General features: G+C 41.7%; 1 long non-coding RNA gene across 1 annotated transcript in view; it reads right to left on the bottom strand.

Moving 5' to 3' along the window:
• The window catches only part of LOC138688583 (uncharacterized), a 54,963-nt gene that overhangs the window by 11,135 nt on the left and 20,214 nt on the right, over positions 1-23,614 (bottom strand). Inside the window, exon 3 of the long non-coding RNA XR_011327457.1 lies at positions 4,946-5,044. This is a non-coding gene — a long non-coding RNA (uncharacterized lncRNA). The remainder of the gene's footprint in view (positions 1-4,945; positions 5,045-23,614) is intronic.

The following is a 23,614-nucleotide window of genomic DNA, read 5'->3' as shown; positions in this document are numbered from 1 at the left end:
GGCACAAGGGAGAGGCAAGTTAGTACTGATTTCTTGATTCCCTCCAGCAAATTGCTAGAATGACCACCCACTAGAGTGCCTAAAAAACATCTCTCCATCCATCTTACACTGTTACTCGGGGAGTCAAAATGAACGCCCAGGATAAAAATCCTGATTCTGGAAGTCCCATTGGCAAGATTTTATCGTATATCTTCCCAGAACGAGGGAAGTTTTCCATTATCAGAGACGAGTCATGGCATTTCCACTGGGACAGGCTAACAACCATCCTACAGAACACCTGATGAGACTGCAGTCAGAGCAGGAACTCATCTGGAAGGACTGTGGACTGGGCATAATGCCAGACAATCCCTACATTTCCACAAGACATAAATGGAGAGGCACAAAACAAATGGACATAGACTAACAATTCCTGTTCTTGCTCCAAAAATGGGTTAATTTGCTGTGTGAAGAGTGGAAGTTTCCTCTAAAAACAGAGTTCCTCTGTCAGTAGCAAACATGGGAGAAGTGACCCAATGCTATTTTGCTATCCAAGACCCAAGCATGCCTTTTTGGCAACATAGAGAGAGCTGGTGGAGGCAGATGGGGAAGCTGGGCTGTGTGGAGAGATGACTCGCTAATCCTGTCAGGAGAAAAAGTGTTTCATGTCACTCAACAGCATCTCCACAGGGCAGTTACAGGAGAAGCGCTGACAGCCTCTGAAAGGAATCGCATCCAGTCGTCCTCCAGCAGGAAGAGGTTGGCTTTGACACAAAGCTTATAGGGTGGATGAGATGAAAACAGGGGGGGAGGGACGTCTGGGCTCCATGTAAGATTTCGCCTTCCTCTGCCCCATGAGGAGACAGGAGAGGAATGCATTAGCAGTCCCAACTGCTTTCAGCTAGCCTGTCCTTTCTGACCCCTTCACCAAGCAGTTCTGTATCTCTCTCAATCCCCACCTTTCAAAATTTAAACTTGCTAACCCTGCTGCCAAAAATAAAGACAGAAATAACATCAGGGTTGAAAGCAATTTCAACATAAGGAAGAGCTGCAGTGACAGACCAGGGATTCTTGCCACATGACACAGAGTACATACCATACCAGAGCACACACTGATAAGTACATTTTGCAACCAATTTTACAGACTTGTCCTGCTTTTCTTTAGAAAACGTTTAGTCAGGCTCTTTCAATCACTGGTGGGCTTGAATGATTTTCAGCAGTACAAGCAGTAAGTGTAGAAAAAGAGGTGAAACATCTACAGAAGGGATGAAGACACCCAAGACGTCAACAGGGTTAAACAAGAATGCACTTAAATCATATCATAAATGTCTGTATTGGCACAGAGTTACCATCTCCAATGTACAAATCAGAAAACATACAAAATGAATGTAATTTACCTTCTAACTAAGAGCAACAACTCTTTACTGAGTGCATGGGATTCACCATCCCCACACCACACCAGAGCACTCTGAGGGACAGGGTATTCAGCTGTGGCCAAGGACCTAAATCCTTCTCCCAGAAGACACTTCTAGAGTCATGTTTTTAAAACACATAGGTGTCTAGGGTTACAGATGGGCATCTGGATTTTTACACAAGGTACTAGTAACTGTCTAGGAGGTTTATACAGCATTTTTACTGCACCACACAGCCTACTTTCTGCCATCACTCTCAGAGACCCTTGTCTTTCTCTTCTAGGCCCTCAGCACCCTTTTAAAGAGGCAATAATTCTTACCTCAAAAAGCAAGTGAAAATTCTTTTTTTCTGACACTGAATGACAGCACAGACAGCAGCCCCTTGCCCATCGATGGGGAATAAAATTCAGAGGTGCAGCTGCCCCTTTGCTTCAATTGTACTTTTAACATCACATTTTCCCCAATTTGGCGGATTAAAGCTGAGAGACTTTACAGGAGACATGTCTGTTACATTAATGTAAACAATAAATAAAAATAGGAAAGAGAAAGAAAGACTGATTTATTGAAGGCTATTCTCTCCTATAAAGTAAATAACTGAACTTTCAATTTAAGTGGGCATTTTTACTGCCAAATAAATCTCCCTGCACAGATATGAGAGGAGCAGAGACTTCATATAGAACACAGAAAAGGAAAAGCTAGAGAAATTCAGATAATGCAAGTGAGTGCATAGGGCCAGACTCTTCATGGATGCTGCTGTTTTGCACCAACCTAGGATTGTTTATATATTCATCTGCCATTGAATGATAATATTATACACTAAGATACAGCAGAAATAAAGAAATTGCTTTTAAGTAAATGAAAAAATAGCCACATGCCTATTCAGCAGCCTTCACATCATGAAAACTCCAAAGAAGTTGATACTTGCTTTGCCCAAATAAGGACTACCAAGACTTTTGAAGTAAGCCCCTAAAGTTAGGCACTGCATCTATTCTTATGCTTCTAAATGTCCTCCTCTGAAAAACACTTGAGTACCCAGCAGTTCCCCTGGACCACAAAGAAAAGTGGCATTTTTTGGCACTGAACCACTGATCTACCCTTGTAGATTCTGATGGAGATGGGTCTGTGGAATGATATGCACATCCAGAACCAGAGTTCAGGTATGTTCAGTATTGGCCACTACTTGCCTCGTTGTAGAAATTGTCCCAAAGCACCAAAGGCCAAATTATTGTTACTGTACAGAGAGCCCCACTGTAAAAGAGAACAGACTGATAGATCTGATGGACCACCACAAGAACAGTATTTGCACCTAGTTTATTACCTGAATCTAGCACTATATTTGGATCCATCCAGTTTCTAGTGAAGAAGACAGCAACCTGAATCTCTTATCACTTCTGAGAAATGTTCAGGCAAAAACCTGGAGTCTTCTCCTTAATATTCTTTGCTGATTTCTGCTCTGCAGATTCTATAAGGTGCAGTGGTAGTAATAATACAATTTCCTCAGTCTGCATGGATTCTTTCAACAACCTAGAAAAAGGGAATTTAAAATCTACCCTCCTGAATTTACACCAGCTCCACTCTAACTGTCCTTTTCCAATGAACCAAATCTTACTTCTTTTTTATCTCATTTCCCACAAACTCAAAGTACAGCTGACGTTCCCTGAAGTAACATAACAGATATGGGTACACCTAAAACATGGGAACTTGGGAGTGATTTGAAAAGTTTTATGTATGTGAAATAATTGAATTCACACACCAGTGACTTTTATCTCAAAGGATGGCCACACAAAATGCTGAGCATGATTCCTAAGTGGTGAGATACTACTGCACTTATTGGATTTCCATCTGATCTGATGGACAGTCTTAACAATTTTACAGAATGTGATATATCCCTCAGGCTTAGAGTGAACTTTGACAGGTTGCAATTTTAAAGCTCCAAAACTTGAATTTGTGGAACAGATTTGCAAATCTAAAAACTTTTGGGGATGAACGAAGCAAGAGAATAAGACAACTATGGGAAAGAAAGTTAGGGAGAGGAAAGAAATACATCCTGCAGTTTTTTATATTTGTTTAACTGATTTACTTAATTTTATTTTCAGTTAGTTTAAACACCTACCTCTGAGGCTTCTTCTATTTGTTTCCTTAAAAATTAGTAGTCCTTACTTTAACAGTGAAGAGGTAGTTAAGATTATTCATTATGCAGGTGCAAATACAATGGATCTTTCAAAACAAATAGTAGCCTTTTTTATTCTTGGCTCATCTATTTCAAGAGCTCTCCCTGTTTTGTGGCTACATATAACAAACCCACATTTCTGTAGCCAAATCAAGTGGATTGTGAACTTTTCTCTAGACTTGGAGCAGGCTTTGCAGAGAGTCAGACTGATGAAATTAAAATGCAATAGGACATTAGTTCACTGAGTTAATGTACCAGCAAAAATCTGTTTTAAGATTTGAAACTGAAGTTAAAAGCACAATAAAGATACAAATTCCTGCTAATCTGAAAGTTTCTCTTCCTCACCTTGTCATAAAAGCGCTTTGTGCCTGTAACCACAGTCCCTTATCTATCCTCCAGACTCTGCCAAAAGGAAGCTGACACCTCATCAGAAGATATCTGGGGAGAATGGTACTGCTTGAATCCTGCCTCTATCTTCAGAATGATATTTTAGTCTTCAAGGGATGGCAAAGGATTTCCACAGGCAGATGGATCAGCAGAAAATGTAACCGAACAGCTCATAAGCAACATGTCCTCCTCACAACCAGCTAGTCGTTTTTCTGTTTGATGTTCTTACTTTTAAGAATTCAGTTGTGACTGTATCTTTGCCTAATACCTGTGAATTTCATTTTCCTAGCTGCTACCCTGGAATTAGAACTGATTGAATAATTATTGTAAATGAAAATAGGTTTTCCCTTCACTGCCAATATTACTCTGGTTTTGCTGTGGTAGTTGCATAACTTTACAGTATTAAATGTTAGCTGTCCCACTTAGCAGAAGCTAAGCACTGTAGTTTTTCTAAGAGATTGGAGAAGGCAAAGTCAGTCACTGCTGGGTGCAAGAGAGTTAAGCCTACTTAGCTACCATGTGGTAGAAATCTGTAATGCCTGTCTGTAGGACCTTGCAGGGTAAGACTTAGCAGGCACGAGTTATGCTGCAGCAAAAAAAATACCGTTTTGCAGTAAAAACATACACATAGCCACTTCTTTCCTGCTTTCTTATTCTTTAACTATATTTCATTTTTCCACATGTTTACATAGCATTTCTGCAAAAGAAATCTCGGACTTTTAAGATTTTTGCTCAGTCATTGGCTTTGACGACTTGTTATATCAAAGTGCAACTTTTCATTGGTGCCCCTTTACTATAGTTTTTGATCTAAGATAAACAGTTCAGCCAGAGCATAGGTAATGATGAATATAGAATAATGAACAATGAAAGACAGATAATAATGATCTTTATTCAAGAACATCTTCTATTGTGCATGGCACAGTCATTAAAAATAATGTTCTCCTAAATACTCAGAAAAAATGAGACTCTGAGTTAGCAAACTATTTAAGCATGTACTTACCTTTAAGTCTGTAGAAAGTCTTAAAAATATTAACTGGAGTAGTCATGTGCCTGGAGTTAAGCATGCTTAGAAATACTTCACTGGACTCAGAGCCAAAACCTGTTTGCATTATGGTTTGGGAATAGCAAAGGACAAAGAACAAAAGGAACAGTTATTCAGACTTTGGGCAAATAGCTGTAAATACATTTTTTGGTGTTATTAAGCCAATATTGGCTCTGTTCAGAATGCACTGCCTGAACACACAGTCCTAGTAATCACAGCTGAAAAACACAGACCATGGACATTTATTGATTTAGACAAGATCACTCCTCACAGGAGAGCCAGCCTCTAGTTTTACAGACCTTTTAATTCCCTGTACACCATTCCTTTCCCTTTTACAAATCTCCTGCTGTGAAACTCTAATGCACTCTTGAGACACTAGAAATCATGGAACTAACTCTGTAAATTGTCCATCAGCCAAAAGAGGAAGCAACTCCCAAGAACAAGGAGTTTAGCTGTTGTTATCCATGCTATGTTTTTGTCCGAGGCATAAAGCAACAGAGTCACCACATAACCCCAGAAACTGAAATGCTATTGCAATAGAGATAATAGCTGCGTATCGTTGTTGTTTCTATTGGTGTTATTCTTTAGCCACACGCCCCCCCCAAAAGGTACCTAATATCTGGTGTGTCTACTGGCCAAAAACATCATTTCTTATTTTAAGCAAATCCAACATTCCATGCAAATGGAAGTAATTTCTGCAGTACAAAAAGTCCTTTCAGAAAATGCTGAACTGATTAGTATTATAGAAAAGTGAAATTAATTACTATAGTGATATAACAAAAAAACAAAGCTAGAAATTAAATACATCCAATTCTTGCAAAAAATGATGGCATATTTCCCACATACGCAGTCTTTATGCACTTATACCTTACTAACAGGTATAAGCAAGATAATCATACATCCCCTATCTAACCCATAAATACATGCCTCTTTGCAAATCCTTAAGGACCAGGAGTGTATCAAAAGCCTGTACAAAATGTTCACGCCTAGGCTTGATTGCTCTTCAGGAACTCACCAAAAGGACTAGTTTAATCCCTAAAAATGAGGTTCACTAGCACAAGCCTTATCTCAGTCAAGCCCCATGTGAGCCTGAGGCAGAGACCTTTCGCTGGCCCTTTACTCCACGGTAAATTTCACCTTTCAAAAATAGAGGCCAAGGGCTCATCTGAACAACACGTGCCCCTTTTTTTGAAGGAAGACTGTCGAGGCCGGAGGGCCAACTCATTAACCTACCCCCCAGCAGTCCCATCTGGATGGTCTTATTCGTAGGAATTCAGTCATTCATTTATTTTTTCAACCACCATTTGTGACAGAGTTTCTTAAAAAGCAGACTCATGACTTATTATTAGCACATGGGCAGGTCAGCGCACAGGTTTATTTGCTGTTAACCAACATCCTAACATGCTGTGTTTAAAATTTCCAAAGGGACTATGAATAGGTTGTAAAAGTAGGAGGTTGAATTTCTGAAGGTAAAAGCTTATGATGGGACCACTGTCAAAGCAAGTCATATTTTGCTCTGATAACCCATGAAAATTGCTATGCAAAGACATATAATTTATATACACAAGTTCCTGACAATTCCCTTTTTAAAGGTGCTTTGAGGACCAGCCTGTAATACTTCAGTCATGCAAATTAGGGAACAATGGGAAAATAAGCAAGAGTTAAACTTTGAAAGTGTACAATCCACCAAGAAAAGGCAAAAGAAGGGGAGAAGCTAGGGGTCAAGAGAGAGAGGAAGGGAAAGAGGTAAAAGAAAAAGAGAATATTCCCACTAAAGCATACGCAGCACAATTCCTGGAGGCTATTAGGGAGAATAAATACTCCCATCACTCCTGTCAGGGGCAAGGTCCAAGCACAGAGATGTGACCTGTAGGGGGAAGGGAACCTCAATCCATCCCACTCCTACCAGTTTGATGCCAGTGCCAGCAACAGACACCCAGAGCCTGGAGAGGGATCACAGGTCAGCAGGAGAGCACCTTAAGAGCAGCATAAAGGAATTCCAGCCACTACAGCCAGTAAGTCAGCTTCATTGCGGACCGAATTTAAATGCCTCTATGCAAACACAAGGAACATGGGGAATAAACAAGAGGAGTTAGAGACATGCACATGCCTGCAGGGCTATGATTTCATTGGCATCACAGAGACCTGGTGGGATGGCTCCTATGACCAGAGTGTTGGGATGGAAGGATACAGGCTCTTTAGGAAGAACAGGCAGCGGAGTCAAGGAGGGGGTATTGCCCTCTATGTCAATGACCAGCTGGAGTGCATGGAGCTCCACCTGGGGATGGATGAGGAGCTGACCAAGAGCCTATGAGCCCGGACTAAAGGGAGGGCAGGGACAGCTGACATAGTGGGGGTCTGCTACAGGCCACCCGACCAGGAAGACCGAGCAGAGGAGGCCCTCTATAGACAGATAGGAGCAGCCTCACATTCACAAGCCCTGGTCCTCATGGGGGACTTCAACCACCCCAATACCTGTTGGAGGGACAACACAACAGGGCATAAGAAATCCAGAAGGTTCTTGGAATGTGTTGATGACGACTTCCTTCTCCAAGTGATGGAGATCTTGTTCTCACCAACAAGGAGGGGCTGGTGAGGAATGTCAAGTTCAAGGGCAGCCTTGGCTGCACTGACCATGAAATGGTGGCATTCAAGATCCTTAGGGCAGCAAGAAGGGCGCACATCAAGCTCACTACCCTGGACTTCAGGAGAGCAAACTTTGGCCTCTTCAGGGATCTGCTTGGTAGAGTACCAGGGGATACAGCCCTGGAGGGAAGAGGGGCCCAAGAAAGCTGGTTAATATTAAAGGATCACCTCCTCCAAGCTCAGGAGCGATGCATCCCAAAAAGAGGAAGTCAGGCAAAAATGCTAGGAGGCTGCCATGGACGAACAAGCAGCTCCTGGACAAACTCAAACACAAAAAGGAAGCCTATAGAGGGTGGAAGCAAGGACAGGTAGCCTGGGAGGCATACAGAGAAATAGTCCAAGCAGCCAGGGATCAGGTTAGGAAAGCTAAAGCCCTGATAGAATTAAATCTGGCCAGGGACATCAAGGGCAACAAGAAAAGCTTCTATAGGTATGCTGGTGATAAAGGAAGACTAAGGAAAATGTGGGCCCTCTCCAGAAGAAAATGGAGACCTGGTTACTTGGGAGATGGAGAATGCTCAGGTACTTAATGACTTTTTTGCCTCGGTCTTCACTGGCAAGTGCTCCAGCCACACCACCCAAGTCACAGAAGGCAAAGGCAGGGACTGGGAGAATGAAGAACCACCCACCACAGGAGAAGATCAGGTTTGAGACCATCCAAGGAACCTGAAGGTGCACAAGTCTATGGGACCTGATGAGATGCATCCACGGGTCCCAAGGGAACTGGTGGATGAAGTGGCTAAGCGATTATCCATCATGTTTGAGAAGTCACGGCAGTCAGAGAAGTTCCCACTGACTGGAAAAGGGGAAACATAGGCCCCATTTTTAAAAAGGGAAAAAAGGAAGACCCAGGGAACTACAGGCCAGTCAGTCTCACCTCTGTGCCTGGCAAGATCATGGAGCAGATCCTCCTGGAAACCATGCTAAGGCACATGGAAAACAAGGAGCTGACTGGTGACAGCCAACACAGCTTCACTAAGGGCAAATCAGGCCTGACAAATTTGGTGGCCTTCTACAACGGGCTTAAAGCATTGGTGGATAAGGGAAGAGCAACTGATGTCATCTCCCTGGACTTCTCCAAAGCATTTGACACTGTCCCACACGACATCCTTGCCTCTAAATTGGAGAGACATGGATTTGATGGATGGACCACTCAGTGGATAAGGAATTGGCTGGATGGTCACACTCAAAGAGTTGCCATCAACAGCTCGATGTCCAAGTGGAGAGCAGTGATGAGTGGCATTCCTCAGGGGTCGGTATCGGGACCGGCGCTGTTCAACATCTTTGTCAGTGACACAGACAGTGGGACTGACTGCACCCTCAGCAAGTCTGCCAACGACACCAAGCTGTGTGGTGCAGTCGACATGCTGGAGGGAAGAGATGTCATCCAGAGGGACCATGACAGGCTTGAGAGGTGGGCCTGTGCAAACATCATGAAGTTCAACAAGGCCAAGTCCTGCACATGGGTTGGGGCAATCCCAAGCACAAATACATGCTAGGCGATGAGTGGATTGAGAGCAGCCCTGCAGAGAAGGACTTGGGGGTGTTGGTTGACAAGAAGCTCAACATGACCCAGCAATGTGTGCTTGCAGCCCAGAAAGCCAACTGTATCCTGGGCTGCACCAAAAGAAGCATGACCAGCAGGTTGAGGGAGGTGATTCTCTCCCTCTACTCCACTCTCGTGAGACCCCACCTGGAGTACTGCGTTCAGCTCTGGGGCCATCAACATAAGAAGGACATGGACCTGTTGGATCAAGTCCAGAGGAGGGCCACAAAGTTGATCAGAGGGCTGGAGTACCTCTCTTATGAAGACAGGCTGAGAGAGTTGGGGTTGTTCAGCCTGGAGGAGAGAAAGCTCCAGTGGGACCTTACAGCAGCCTTCCAGTACCTAAAGGGGACCTACAAGAAAGCTGGAGAGGGACTTTTTACAAGGGCGTGTAGTGATAGGAGAAGGATTAATGGCTTTAAACTGAAAGAGGGTAGATTTAGATTAGATGTAAGGAAGAAAAGTTCTTCACTGTGAGGATGGTGAGGTACTGGGACAGGTTGCCCAGAGAGGTTGTGGATGCCCCATCCCTGGAATTGTTCAAGGCCAGGTCGGATGGGACTTTGAGCAACCTGGTCTAATGGAATGTCTCCCTGCCCATGGTGGGGGATTTGGAACTACATGATCTTTAAGGTGCCTTCCAACCCAAACCATTCTGTGATTCTATGACATTGGCAGGAATGCTTGGAAGGGAAGATCCCATTTTCTAACTGGGATGTGTATCAGATCCTAGTCTACTCACACCTTCACCAGTGGAAACACTTGCTGAAGTACCTGTGTCCCTTACTGTCGACATACATTGCATGCACACAGCTGGACACCACAACCCAGGAAAGTATTCCTAGTGGAAGAAAAAATACAGCATCACCTCCAGAAAAGATTATCTACTTGCTTGCATTCATCTTGTGTACAGCACTGAAAAGTCTGGAAATAGATAAATGTCTGTTATACGAGGATTTACACATTTCATCCAGACAATTGACTTAAATTTCAAGCATGAGGCCAGAATTGATCATTTATCAAGTTAATCTTCATGATGTACTTAGTGTCTAACTATAATACCTTCAATTGCTTTCACAGTCTGTAGACCACAGGGCAGGGGGAGAGCACCTGTTAAGAATCAAGAATTGAAAAAGAGGTATGCATTAGATTGGAGTTCTAAATATTGGCTCCAATCCTGCAAATGCTTGGCATCCCCTGAGCACCAGTGTGAATGAAGCTAGAACTGGCCACCTTAGTGGTCTGATGATTGTCTATCTGTTTTAAGCAAAGACCACCTTCTTAGTTCATTGAGAGGCATGCAAAAGGATTAAATGCTCAGCATGGTCCACTTTTTTCATCCTAATGAAACAAAGGATCAAATGAAGGTAACTTTATTACAGCATTAACTTAAATTGTTGGGATATCTAGTGGCTTCCTTTCACCACTAGTGCCTTGATGTTTAATCATCACTAAGAAACTTTTGTTTTGATTGTCACTTTTTGTAATGCTCCTGCCAAAAGCAAGTATTAAAAAAAAAAAAAAAAAAATCACAGCTTTTTAAATCATGAGCTTTTCCAGCCAGTTAAGAGTCAGAACCTTATTTTCTTGAATGAATGAATGAAAGAAAGCATAATTTATCAAGTAATACTCTGATGTCAGCAGCACTAGGTAAAACTGTGAAACCTCTGATCAAACTGAAGATTTAGTAAGTAAACATCTTTAAAGCTAAATTTCCCAAAGTACTGCATCTTAAACTTCAAAACTCAACATTTGTTAATAAATTTTATTTTGCTAAACTTAAGTACAAATAATAGAGAAAATACTCAAAACTATATGGGGTTTAGAATACAAATCCTGCTGACTTTGGACAAAATCTATACTCTTAAATCTCTTGAGCATATTTTCAAAGCTTTGCCTGTTTTGTAAATGACCACCATCAATTTTTAACATTTGCTTTCCTTTTCAAGCTATTCTTCCTACATATTTAATCTAATTTCATTTTCACTGAATCTTTTCTCTAAATCAGTTTAACTGTAAACAAAGTGGGCAAACTGCTCATTCTTAAAGCAAAGGGTGCTGTCTCTGCCATCTTAAGTCTGGAAGAGTGGACGTACAGGCGAGTTTCTTGGATGCCTGTAATCATCTCACATCAATAGGTGCTGACTTAAAACAATACTACGTGCTGGGGGAAAAAAAATGACCTCTTAGATCTCTAATTAAATCACCATCTTCCTTCCCTCTAGCTCTACCCTTTCATTTGATGACCACTTCCAAAATCAGTGGGAGGAGGGGTAGCATTCAAACACCACTGGGGATCAAGCAGAGGAATGGAGGAGGCCTGTTGGGTTATTTTCCTACCCACATGTCACGAGAGGTGATTTTTCACTCTGATTTTGTACAACACCTTGACACCACAAAATCCTGGTTAGAGACAGAAGGTTTTCAGCATTCCTGTAATCCAGTAATTCAATTAACAGACTTGGAGGCCACTGAGGTTATTCAGTGTGTGAAGAGTTGGGGTGCCATAGCTCTACAGTCACAGATCCAGAGTAGTACAATTACTTCCATTCCAGACTTCAAAGACTGGCATTTATATACTGAACAATTGTAATGGAGTGTTTTAATTACCCAAATGAATGAGATGCTCGCATTTAAAATCATTGCTGCATGGAATGTCTAAACTGTACTTAAACATGACACTTTGTTTTCAGTTCAGTAAGCCCAGGTACAGATCACTAACATGTGTGAAAGTCAGAAACTGCAGAGGGACCAAACCTGTAAATTTGCATTTGTACATTTTTTAACTCTCCGGGGTTAGTTCTGGATTACCTCTGGTTAAAAAAAAAAAAAAAAAAAAAAAAAAAAAAGGAAAATAATGATGTCAGGGTGAAAATTCACACATCTGGGTAGCAGGGAAACAATGTGATTTTGTCCATTTATACTCAAGAATGGGTTTTATTTCAAAATGGGAAAAATACATAGGATGTGTATTATTTATTAGTAATTTGGAAAATAGCAAGAAGTACAAGCTAGGCTATACAAGATAGATGTAAACTACTTTGGTCTGACTTTTGCTTTCTTTTCTGAACTGCCGCTTCACTAAGTGGCAAGCAGCGGAGGTCAGAGGGCAAGCGAAAAGGATAAGCGTCAATGGGAGGCCCTGTGGTGTGACACAAGTGCCTAGTGGTATATTGTCCACAGCCCATGAAGAACTTGTCAACAGCTCAGTGAGAATCCCTCAAAGGAGCGTCTACGGTTTCATTGCATCCTGCTCCCTGGAGGCGGTGGCAGATACCCAGGGAAGGAACAGCTATATAAGCAAGATGGCTCTCTAGGAGCTCTGCTGTCTTCTAGTATTTGTTTTTATTTATCAGCATCAAGATTGTAAGTAGAAAAAGCTTCCAAATAACTGGAAAGTTCTATACAAGCAAGAACTGCTAGAAACAGGTTAGACTAAAAATTAATTATGCCTTAGAGAGCTAGATGTGAAAAATAAAGACAAATAATATTTGCTAAATTGGCTCACACTACATTAAGCCCCTACAAAGTCTTCTTGTGACATCCCAATGTCCGGTCAGTCATTCTCCTGTGAAATCTGAACTTACCTAAGCAGCAAACAGGCTTTGATGAACCAGAATTTCCTACAAGGGAAATAACTAAGACATAGTGTCCTTTTCAGGAAAAATTAATTATCAGGTTATCCTCTGAAATTCAACCTCTTGCAACAGGCAAGCTCTCATTTAATTCATTCTCATCACCGAAGTTATCAAGGACAGCATGAAGAGCATCTACTGTTAAATGATACTGGTCAGATTTTCAATCTTGGTATACACCTAATAGAGTTGAACAGAGAGAATCTGTCTTACAGTTAAGGAGAATTCCTGCCTTTCTAGAACAATCAGTTAAAAAGTATGCAATATGCACACACATTGCCTTTGTTCTGGTTTTATATAGCTCCTGGAACAATTGAGTAAGAGCCCAGGAAAGGGCTTTTAGGCCTAATATCATACAAGTAATAAATCATCATCCCTATTCTGTTTTGAAAAGAAACCAGGAAATAAGCTGAAGAATCTTGAATTGTGTCTGTAACAATACAGAGAATGAAGAGGTTCATCAGGAAAAGCAATCAGAAGAAATTAAACAGCATCTGTTTGCTGGACGAGGCATATCACAAAAGTGTTTGTGGATGGACATGCAGCCAGGTTTATTCATACAGAAACAATAGGACTAATGAGAGAGAGAACGTATGGGGGGAAAAAAGTGAAAGAAAGCAACATTTTGTTCTCTTGGCAGTGGATTTTAAAGAAGCTGCAGCTTGTGTTTCTGCAGAACAGGTAAGGAACTGGTCTGGGGTGGCAAAGCACATTTTAATGAATCTCCTCTGGCTCTTAGTGAATTCAAGCATTCTGTATTTTCTACCCTACTTTCTGACTTTCCCTTAATCATCATTTTAAACACAATAAAATATGCAAGTAATGAAGATGGATCCCAGTATACTGGCCACCCAACTCTAATGCAGCGGAGGAATTTTTGCCATCTGAGAGGCTGAGTCAGGTTGCTGTATTATTTTTAACTGTTTGTAGTAGCCTACAGGCATTTTTGTCAACTTCTCCGACTATCACCTGTATTATTCCAGATCAGCTGTGTTGAAATAAATGGGGTTATGGCAGCATGAATTGAAACGCAGAGGTGAACCAGACCCTTGTGCTGTAAACATGATGCCATTTGTGGGATGTAATGTCACATATTTACATCCACTGCTCCCAAAGCCAGAAGAGCTCAGGCTGTCTCACTGAGCAAAGCAAAATCCAGAGCACCAAGTTTTTGGAGAAATGACTGGCAAGGAACCAAACCATAACTCATGGATATTAGAAGATGGGTTGAGCTGCTCTGAATAAAATACTGCCCAAGTTATAATAAAACAAATACCTTATGATTTTTAATAACAATAGTAATGTACAGTTGTTTAAACCTCTGAGGGGTCTTAAAAACACTGGCAAACATCAGTCAGCCAAGCCTGACAGCATCCCACATCTTCGAGACATGCACAGACACTAGAAGCAGCATTTTCAACTGCCAACTTGAAACCAAGAGTATCCAACTTGAATCAAGTCTTGCTATTCAGCAATATTGGCACCTGCATCTCCTGTTGACTGTAGCAGGAACTGTGACTCCTTCAGATCTGTGAAAATTTGGGTTTCAGACCCAGCCCAAAAGCTGTCTTTGGAGCACAGCTCCTCTGCTCCAAGCAAGATACTTGCACACTTATGTCACAGCGGAGCAGACAATGTCAAACAGGAGTCCCGGCAGCTCCTGGACTGACAGACCCCAGTTTCTCAGTCTTTGGAGTCTGTAACAACTAAGTTTGCAACTTAGTGTTACAAGCACTCAAAAAACCTTGGCACTTTGTTCCTCATAGTGATAATGCAATCCCACTCTTTATACTAAGTTTACCTAAAACCAACCTGACTAGGGAGCAGCTGCCTGCTAAGAGCTGCTCACTCAGAGAAGAGGAGCAACATGGCAAGCAGGCTCACTGGGAAGCACAGGCTAGCACTCAGCCATGCTGCTGCTGCTACAGGAAAGCAACTTAATTTGGGTGCATGTGAAGCGTGTTGTGCTCTCTGCACAAAGCCACACTTTGATCAGCTGCCTTTAGAAACCCGGAGGAAGCTGCTTTTAAATACAGTATTTGAACCTTTGGCAATAGGAAGCTTTTTGCCTTTTTGTCTCAAAGTTTCCCAGTAGGATCCAAAGGCTTGGGAAATCACAACTATACTCATCCTCAGAAGCAACATTTACTGTTTTTGTCTTGTAAGGCCACTCCCCATTAACATCAACAGGAGATGGACACGGAAGCTGAAGACCTTAAGAGATCAATCCACTTTTCACCCCTTAATGCTCGAACCCCTAATAAGAAGGGCATCTAAATTAACTAGGCACAGCTTTCAAATCCACTTTCAAAACTGACTTTGGTCCTGTTCCTCCCCTGTTCAGAGCCAGAAGTGGCTTTAGCTTATGCAAACCGCATCAGGCTGTTTGTCTCTTCCCACAAAGATAGCACTGGCCCTAACCGTGAGCAGTCTGCTTCATACGTGGCCCTTGTGGGGCAATGCCCCATGGTCATGCTGTGCCTGGCTGCCGTAACACACCAGCACACTATCATTTCTTACAGTTTGTGGTTCTGAACACAGCTGAAATCACTCCCTGGGATATTCAGAGTGTTAACGGGAGGAAGGGGGAGGAAACCAGAAACTTTTTTCTGCAAATCCCACATAATCATTTTCATAAATGATAGAAAAAGTCATTCACAAACCTCAGCAACCGTTAAGGGATCACAACACGGAAACAATAAACTTTTCAGATTTCTTTGTGGAGAATGGACGAGAACAGTCTTTTGAACAAAAGGATAGTTATCTGGCCTTTGAACAAAGAAAGATGGCTGAGTTGAGAGAAAACCCAAACTACTAACAAGATCATGCTAAACTTCTACTCCTCTGTCCAACCAAAGATATCCTGCAAAGTGCCAATCTTGCATTACTAAAGGCAACTTGACTTCGTTGGATGATGGGCACTGTAAGGAGATGCAGAAGGGAGAGTGACTAAGCAGAAAGAGAACAAAATTTATGTGAGTTTTTTTTCATAGACCTGCCAATCCCTGGACAATGGTAGTGTGGGAAACCAGAATAATGCACTGAGCTCTAAAGATGAAAAACATGTTGAAAGGACTAGATGTCACTGTAAAATTAAAAGATAAACAGCATCTTTCCCTTCAGTGGCACCAGTACCATGTGACTTCATAAATTATGTGAAAACAGATTTACAAGCTCATGCCCTAAACTCATTCCTCCTTTGATAAGAAAACATGCAAATCTAATGATCTGGAGAAGAAAATTAAATCCCCAGGACTGGATCATATTCAGAATAAAAACAAAGAGGTTCTTCAAAAGCTAATCTCTCAGAAGTCTCAGTACAACACGATACTCTCTCAAGGTGAGGATTTCTCTACCTTGCTGCTTAAGTATGCTTTACTATGCAGAGCATAACAATAAAGAACATTTTTTTAAATTCAGTTAAAAGGTAACAAATTATCTTAAATGGCACAAGAAGAGAAACAAGACCCTAAAGCATGAAATTAGAAGTGGTAGGAATCAGATTCTCAGACAAATACAGAGATGTCACTCATTATTGGCTATTAGATATATTTATTTTATTAAAATCTAGCATAGTGTTTTCTTTATCAGCTACTATGTCAGGCATTTCTGAATAAACATATTCAGATATTCAAAGCAACCCCTCCAATGAAAAGAAGTTAATTTTATCATTATACTGACCTGTAAACAAAGCCAACTGCCAAGGGTGTTTCAGGGAGCATCACCCTAATGAAACCAGAGCTGGCAGTTGCCTTCCTGCAGATTTCTCAAAATCCAGAATAATATGAACTGTCCCCCAGGATCCTACCCAAAGCCTCCTCGCTCACACCCTTCCACTCTGTTTTCAGCTGGACAAACCATTTCTCCTCCCCATAAAATTTGCCTGCAGAAAGGACCCCTTAGTTTATACCACCACCATAAAATGGGAAACACATCCCATTGCAAGAGGCCACCTGTGGAGTCTTGAGATCTGGTCCAGTTAAAGTTGCCACCATGGAAACACAGAAACTCTGGCTCCTGTGGATAAATGGCTGTAGAGGAACCTCAGTGCCAACAAACTCACTGACTTGTGTTTAGCCAGATTGCGACTTTAGGGCTGGTGGTGAAGACAGATGTTGGAGAGAGCTGTAGATGTCATGTTCAAATAAACCAAAGGAGTTTCAAGTTCATATCCCTCTGCAGACGGTTAACCTCCATGGCGCAGGGAGAGAGCATGAGAGTTACTATCACACGTGATAAGGAAAGCTATTTCTTTCTCCTTTTATTTTCCTGAAAAGGAATCTGAGAAGAAAACACCACCACAACTGCTGTTCCCTAACCACAATTAGGGAAAAGATGCAGCCCAGCATCTTTCAAATGCTCTCTTCCATGTGGTGTAACTTGACAAACGATGGAAACGGTAGGCAGTCAGTCCCACCTTTGCATGGACCACAGTCATGCCTCGCACCCTCGCGCTGACAGGAGCTTCTGCACACAGCTAGCATAAAAGCAGGGGAGTCAGTTTCCTCAAGTCAGAGTCTGGCACAGACAGTGCCAGAAGAGGATGCCATAGCAGTGAGGTGCAGACTCTTTCAATTGGTAGCTCCTTCCCTGCTGTGGACCCTACCACTTCAAAATCCCCGCCTAACCACAACCCTAGACAACTCAAAGAAGAGGAAGGCGAGGACTAATGCACTGCATATTTACTCTACCTTTTCTGTGATCTTTGGTGGTGAAATTTTGCCCACCTCTCTACCTTTTGCCTGTCAGCTATCATGTGTCACTGTTAAGGACCACTCCTCGAGGTGCTGAGATTATTAAATGTCTTTTGACTTGGTTCTTTGGGCATTCATTGAGTAAAGGGGCTGTCCTGGAAGCCTCTTGCTTGAATCAAGACCTACACATCAAACCCACGATTTGTTGCCTTTCCTACAGTCTTTCTTTCAATCATCCAACATTATCTCCGAAAGGCTGCAACAGGAGCTTTAAAAAAAAAAAAAAAAAAGATTAACTACCTGGTTCCCACACTAGCTTCTTCCTACAGACTTGCCTATGGAGCAATCCCAATTTCTGAATCAGTGAGGAAGACTCACATAGGCCTATCTTGCATTCTAGAGGTGTCAGGTCAAGCACATGATTGATCTTACTCCAGCTGGTCGCTTTAGGCCAGTTACAAAAGTGCAAACAAAATTTACTTCAGCAAGTAAGAAATTATGGTATTTATAGATTAGAAACATACATCTTTAACACACTCACATTTTCTTCCATTGGACCTGTGGAAAACTGTAAAATACCTGCAGGCTAATATTCCAATAGCCCATGCAGCTTCTGTTTTTTCCACATATAGATTGTTCTTCAGAAGGTAGCCACTAAATATTGAGTGTTCATAGTACTAAAACCAGGTAATGAGGTAAATGCATGAATCTAGAAATTGTTACATTCTTTATTGTGTTCTGCTATTTATATACGTATGGGCCTCAAGGAGGAAACTTCTTTTATATGTACGCGTACCAAAAACTTCTCTGTCCTGGGACACACTGATGACTGCTCTTCAACTCACCTTCAAAAGTTAAAACTGCTTTTTGACGTTTTCGTATTTAACTAGTACATTTATTGGTAATAATCCCGCATTGTTCTAACGAATTTCTCAAATAATCAAACTTTACTGAAAAAAAGGCTAATATCACTTTTATTGTTTCAAAAATAAAAGTGCATACACATGATGCAAAAAATATATTAAGTAATCCAGTGTAATCCGGATAATTACTTTAAATGCATACTCTGAAACCCTGAATGTGTCAGCCTACAAGTCCACTTCCTATGTTTTTCTATCTGCAAGATCTGCAAGTAATTTAGTCTTGTTTTCACAGAGCGCAAAGACATTCCATTTGTTTACACTAGAGACAAATTTTACTCAATTGATGCAATTCCATTGATTAAATAATGGCTTTCTTCCTCATTTTAGGTAATTTTGGCCTTATATCATGACATAAAAGAGGTAAGTGATTGTCATCTGTGTTCATATTATGTGACGAGCAGATTATCAGGTACGAGCCTTACTGCCTAATGACAGGAGCTTTTCAAGGACTGATTTAAGTCTGAATGCTCATAACCTGTTCTGAAAACTAGGCAGATGATTAAATAAGTCAACAAAGGGTCAACTGTAGGCCAACTACAGGTGATTCAACTGGAGGGAACTCTAGTAGTTCAAGTGAAATAAAGTAGATATAATTTGTCCAATTTATGCATTAAAAACACTGGTAAAGACCAGGTTCTATGTATCAGCCATCTTTGCGATAACCGTTCTTTAACAAGGTTATTGGACTTTCAGGTCCTCTTTACAGGTTTTTTTAAAAGGGAAAAAGCATACAAAAGTCTGCATATTCCTTATCAGCATAGAGTTTTGTCTTAGAATAAAATGCAGAATTAGCTGTTGCATTTGGAAGATAAGAAAATAAAATCCTTAGCAATCCTAGTAAATAGAGCACCATTGAAATACCTTCACAACAAGAGAGGCATTTGCCCTAATGTGCTTGCACAGTGCTAATCCCAAAAGTGTTACTGTACCCACCCACAGGCTCATTTTCTGGTCCGAACTTGTCCGAGGTATTAGCCACCACACACAAGCCCCGGGAGAGCCCCATTGCTCAGGTGAACACGAGGTGCCCGTGGAGGGGCAGTAAGAGCCTTAGCACAGGAGCATCATCACGGGTGCAAGCACAGCGATGATGCTCACCTGTACACCGGCTCTTTAGCGACCTACCAGAAAAGGCTTTTTGAATCTTATTTCAGTGAAGTACCAGTGACATCTAGTGGGCAGCTCTTCTACAGTAATGGATCTAATGGGGCAAACCCGGGTAACTTTCCAATTTCTCTGAGGGAGGCTACAGAGCAAGGCTTAGACAGAGGACAGTAGACTTAAAAGGAAACTTTAAAGGTTTTCTAGTCCATCTCCCTGCTCTAAAGCAGAACCAACTACACCTGCGTCACTCCTAACAAGCACTCGCACAAACAGATCTTAAAACCCTTCTGTGATGGAGCCATAGCCACACCAGCCATGCTTCCTTCTGAGCACTCCAGCAACAAGTTAGGCAGTGAATTACTTGCTGCACTGTAACACCCTTTCCTTCCCCCTCTTATCCTACTCACATCAGGCATGGAGAACAGCAAATGCTTATAACTTACCTAGTTACCTGGATGAGCAATGGTAGCATGATACCTAAATGGTCCAGACAGGTTAGTTACCTGCCTAGCAAGTCACTCTAACACATGCAGCCTCCGCTTCTCACAAATGTATAGCTTGTCCAAAACTGGGTGAAATTTCACAGATGCAGCAAAACAGCACATCCTTGGCAACAGGACAATGCCCCAGCCAATTTGCAATACCTTGTTCTAAAAGTAAGAGCACAAACCCCCACTTCTCAATCTCATTTTCAGCTATAGTTTCAAAAAATAGCCTACTCAAAGTGCCCTGCTCACACTGAAGCTTTTAGCCTAGCTCCAAAAGCTACGGTTCAGCAGCATGTGCAACAGTAGCAGGGATTTTATAAGAGAGAATATTAGGCAGTTGTAGCTCCAAGTACCACTTACCTGTGTTTGCCTGTATATAATGTACAGCAGCTAATCCTTTCCTAAATAACACTGCTCAAATGATACTTCATTTCTTAAACCATGGTACAGACTTGTTAGGTTTCAGCAGTAATTCCAAACACTAAAACCATCTAAAAGCTATAAAAAACCCCAGTAATTTATTTTCTCAATAAGATTCTATATAAGCACTTTATAGACACTCCTGAAACTTGCTTGAATAACACAAAGATTTTTTTTTTTCCTTTTTTTGTTTTTCCTAAGCCAGTATCCAGACCTTGGCAGTTTAGGCTGCTGTGTGTGCTTCACACCACACAGCAACATCTGCTAGCAGTTAATTTGGAAAATGGGAGACTGTCACCACAAAATGTAGACCTTTTAAAATAAACACAAGAAAAATATTACCAAGCAAAAATAAAACTGCATAATAAATATAAGTGGGTGGTAGCTACACACTGGTATAGAGGATTTTATAATAGATCAAACAAATCACTATACTGAAACTGCCCACCACCGTGCCACTATCAAGAGACTGCTGTTTTCAGGCTGAGATCTGGACCTCTCTCTCATCCTCCCTTGCCATTTCTTCCCCTGTAAAAAAAATAAGTCCTAATTATCTATTTACTTTCATGGGATGGTAATATCAAAAATATAAACCTCAAAACCTAAATTTCCGAAGTACTCTGTCAGCAAGAAAAGCTCGCTCTTTATGAGCTCCAGCTATAGAGGAGCAAAGAAGTACACTCCCTCCCAACAATTAGATGAAATATGGCTTAAAAGCAAAGTCAGAACTCAGTTACTGGGCCTTGGTGGAAGTGTTGTTCTCAGATGGACTGTTTGCATTAAATAATGGGGTTTGGAGAAAAAGTAAAGTTTTTCCTTATGTCTTTATATTCCTCAGTATGAACAAAAAAAAATAATAATTCTCCCAATTCTGCCATTTTTCAAAAAGAAAAAAAAAACATATAGCAAATAGATAATTTTGAAATGTAGGGCAAAAATTCCAGTGGTCCAGGCAATATGTGGGTGCTGGTCTCTTCTGCCAGGTGGCTGGAGATAGGACGAGAGGAAATGGCCTCAAGTTGAGGCAAGGGAGATTTAGGCTAGATATTAGGAAAAATTTTTTTACTGAGAGGGTTGTCAGACATTGGAATAGGCTGCCCAGGGAAGCGGTTGAGTCACCAGCCCTGGAGGTATTCAGACAGCGTGTAGACGAGGCACTTCAGGACATGGTTTAGTGGGCATGGTTGATGGTTGGACTCGATGATCTTGAAGGTCTTTTCCAACCTAAATGATTCTACGATTCTGTATCAACTGGCAGAGGTTATTTTGTGAGCCTTGCCAAATGGGGCTTAGTAGATGTTGTCAGGATCGTATTGAAAGAAATATCCCACTCTTGTATGCCATTAAATGTCAGTCAGGAATCACAAGCCCTCCTCTGTTTGCATTTAACTGGGAAGCCCATTGGCAAAATGAACATTTCAGCTACCACTATCATTGCAAGGATGGGATCTCCTGTACTGATTTTTCTCACACTTTGGTGCTCTTAGGGAGTCTCCCCCAAGTTTTCAGAAAGACTGTGGCATCTTTAGTCTGAGAGCATATTGCTTCACATGAGTCAGGTTTGTGCTTGGCTCTAACAGTTCAGACCTGTTGATGATCACATGGGAGTCTGTATTGTGAATGTTCAGGGTGAAGGGTTTTGTACAAAGCTCCCCAGGAATCACATCAAAAATAGTAGAAGTTTAAAAAAAAAAAAAAAAGCCAGAGCATTAAGGCTCTCAACTTGAGTGCTGAGAGTGTTTTGGTGCACAAAATGACCTGGATTTGGGCAGTAGGTTTGATAAAGGTCCAGCTGAAAATAGTGGGGAAAAAAAAACTTTTTTCATCATTGCTGGGGCAGGATTAAATCCCTGTTGAACACTGACGCTGCTGAGGGAGATTTTAAAAACACCCACAGAGATGAGCTGCCTATTTACCATTCACAGGTTTTTACATCTCTCTTGCTTTCTTCCTCATTCTGCCTTTTTGCTGGGAAGACTGGAAGGTGCAAAGTGAATGCAGGGACAGCCATTTTCATGGCTCCAGCACGTGAATGTTGCTCTCAGCAATTCAGGTTTACTCTTGGTGATGGGCAATGGTTTCAGGCGACTCTAGGCAGCTCAGGCACTCCCACTTCCCCACAGATAGTCACCAATTCTGGGAGTCTCACCTCGGGGTGAGAGTCTGAACCAGATTTGTCTAGAGTGTTAATGTCTCACAAAACCAGCTGAAATTATCAGAGACTCAACATCCCTGTTGCAGTCTTAAACCCCTCTACCACTGGTTTGGGCCATCTCCTCACCTCACAGGGGCAGAGTAAAAATGTATGCATTCCTATGAAAGTCTCAGATAACTTCAGCAGCACCGCCACAGAAAAGTCCACAAAAAGAGAGAGCTTTATATATAAAGGATACTTTGGAAACATATATGACCCAGAAGAGCTGGCATAAAACCATGGAATAATAAAGTGAGACACTGAATAACTGTTTCTTCACTCAGCAGGTGCTATCCATCGTGTCCCCTGCGCAAGGCTGAGCTGCCCTCAAAGGTGCAAGCCACATATGAGAGCAAAAAGGGCCTCTTCTACAGTGGAAACAGGCATTGCAGACAGTCTCAAGGGAAGAGCCCTGTCGAGTTCTCTGCCCCCTTGGGTTTGTCAGGAGCTACAGGAAATGGTATTCCTTACAGCAGAAAGATGGCTTTTGTAGGCAATTGAATGTACTACAACTGATAGTACTTAGGTCAGATGTCAAAGGCGGACTGGTGCCAAAACAGTGATATATGGCTGGCATGAAATGGCTTGGGGTGTCACCATCACCTTCCATCTGAAGACATCAAAGACACAGTCAGACATGAACAGATAACATCCACTAACACTTGGAGAAACAGGAATTCCAGCGTTTCCAAATATTTCTATCCCCAAGGTAGCCCCAATGAATTAACCCCTGTAGAACCTATAGGTATGCAAGTATATTTGGTTACCAAGCCAGAAACAGGAAAACAGAAAAATAAGATTCTGACAAGCATTTTCAGGTGTGCTATGTGACCAATTTTGCTGTCTGCTCTGATGAGGTTTATTAGTATAAGGTTCCTCTTCCTTCAGTATGAGTAGATCTAGCAGACACAGTTCCCTTTGCTATGGGGAGTGAAAGCTGCTACTGTCACCCTCCCTGCCTCAAGGCTGCCACTCTA

This window comes from Haliaeetus albicilla, chromosome 13, assembly GCF_947461875.1.
Source record: "Haliaeetus albicilla chromosome 13, bHalAlb1.1, whole genome shotgun sequence".
Taxonomy (NCBI): Eukaryota; Metazoa; Chordata; class Aves; order Accipitriformes; family Accipitridae; genus Haliaeetus; species Haliaeetus albicilla.
Note: the sequence above shows the minus strand (reverse complement) of the source record. Positions and strands in the feature narration are given on the sequence as shown.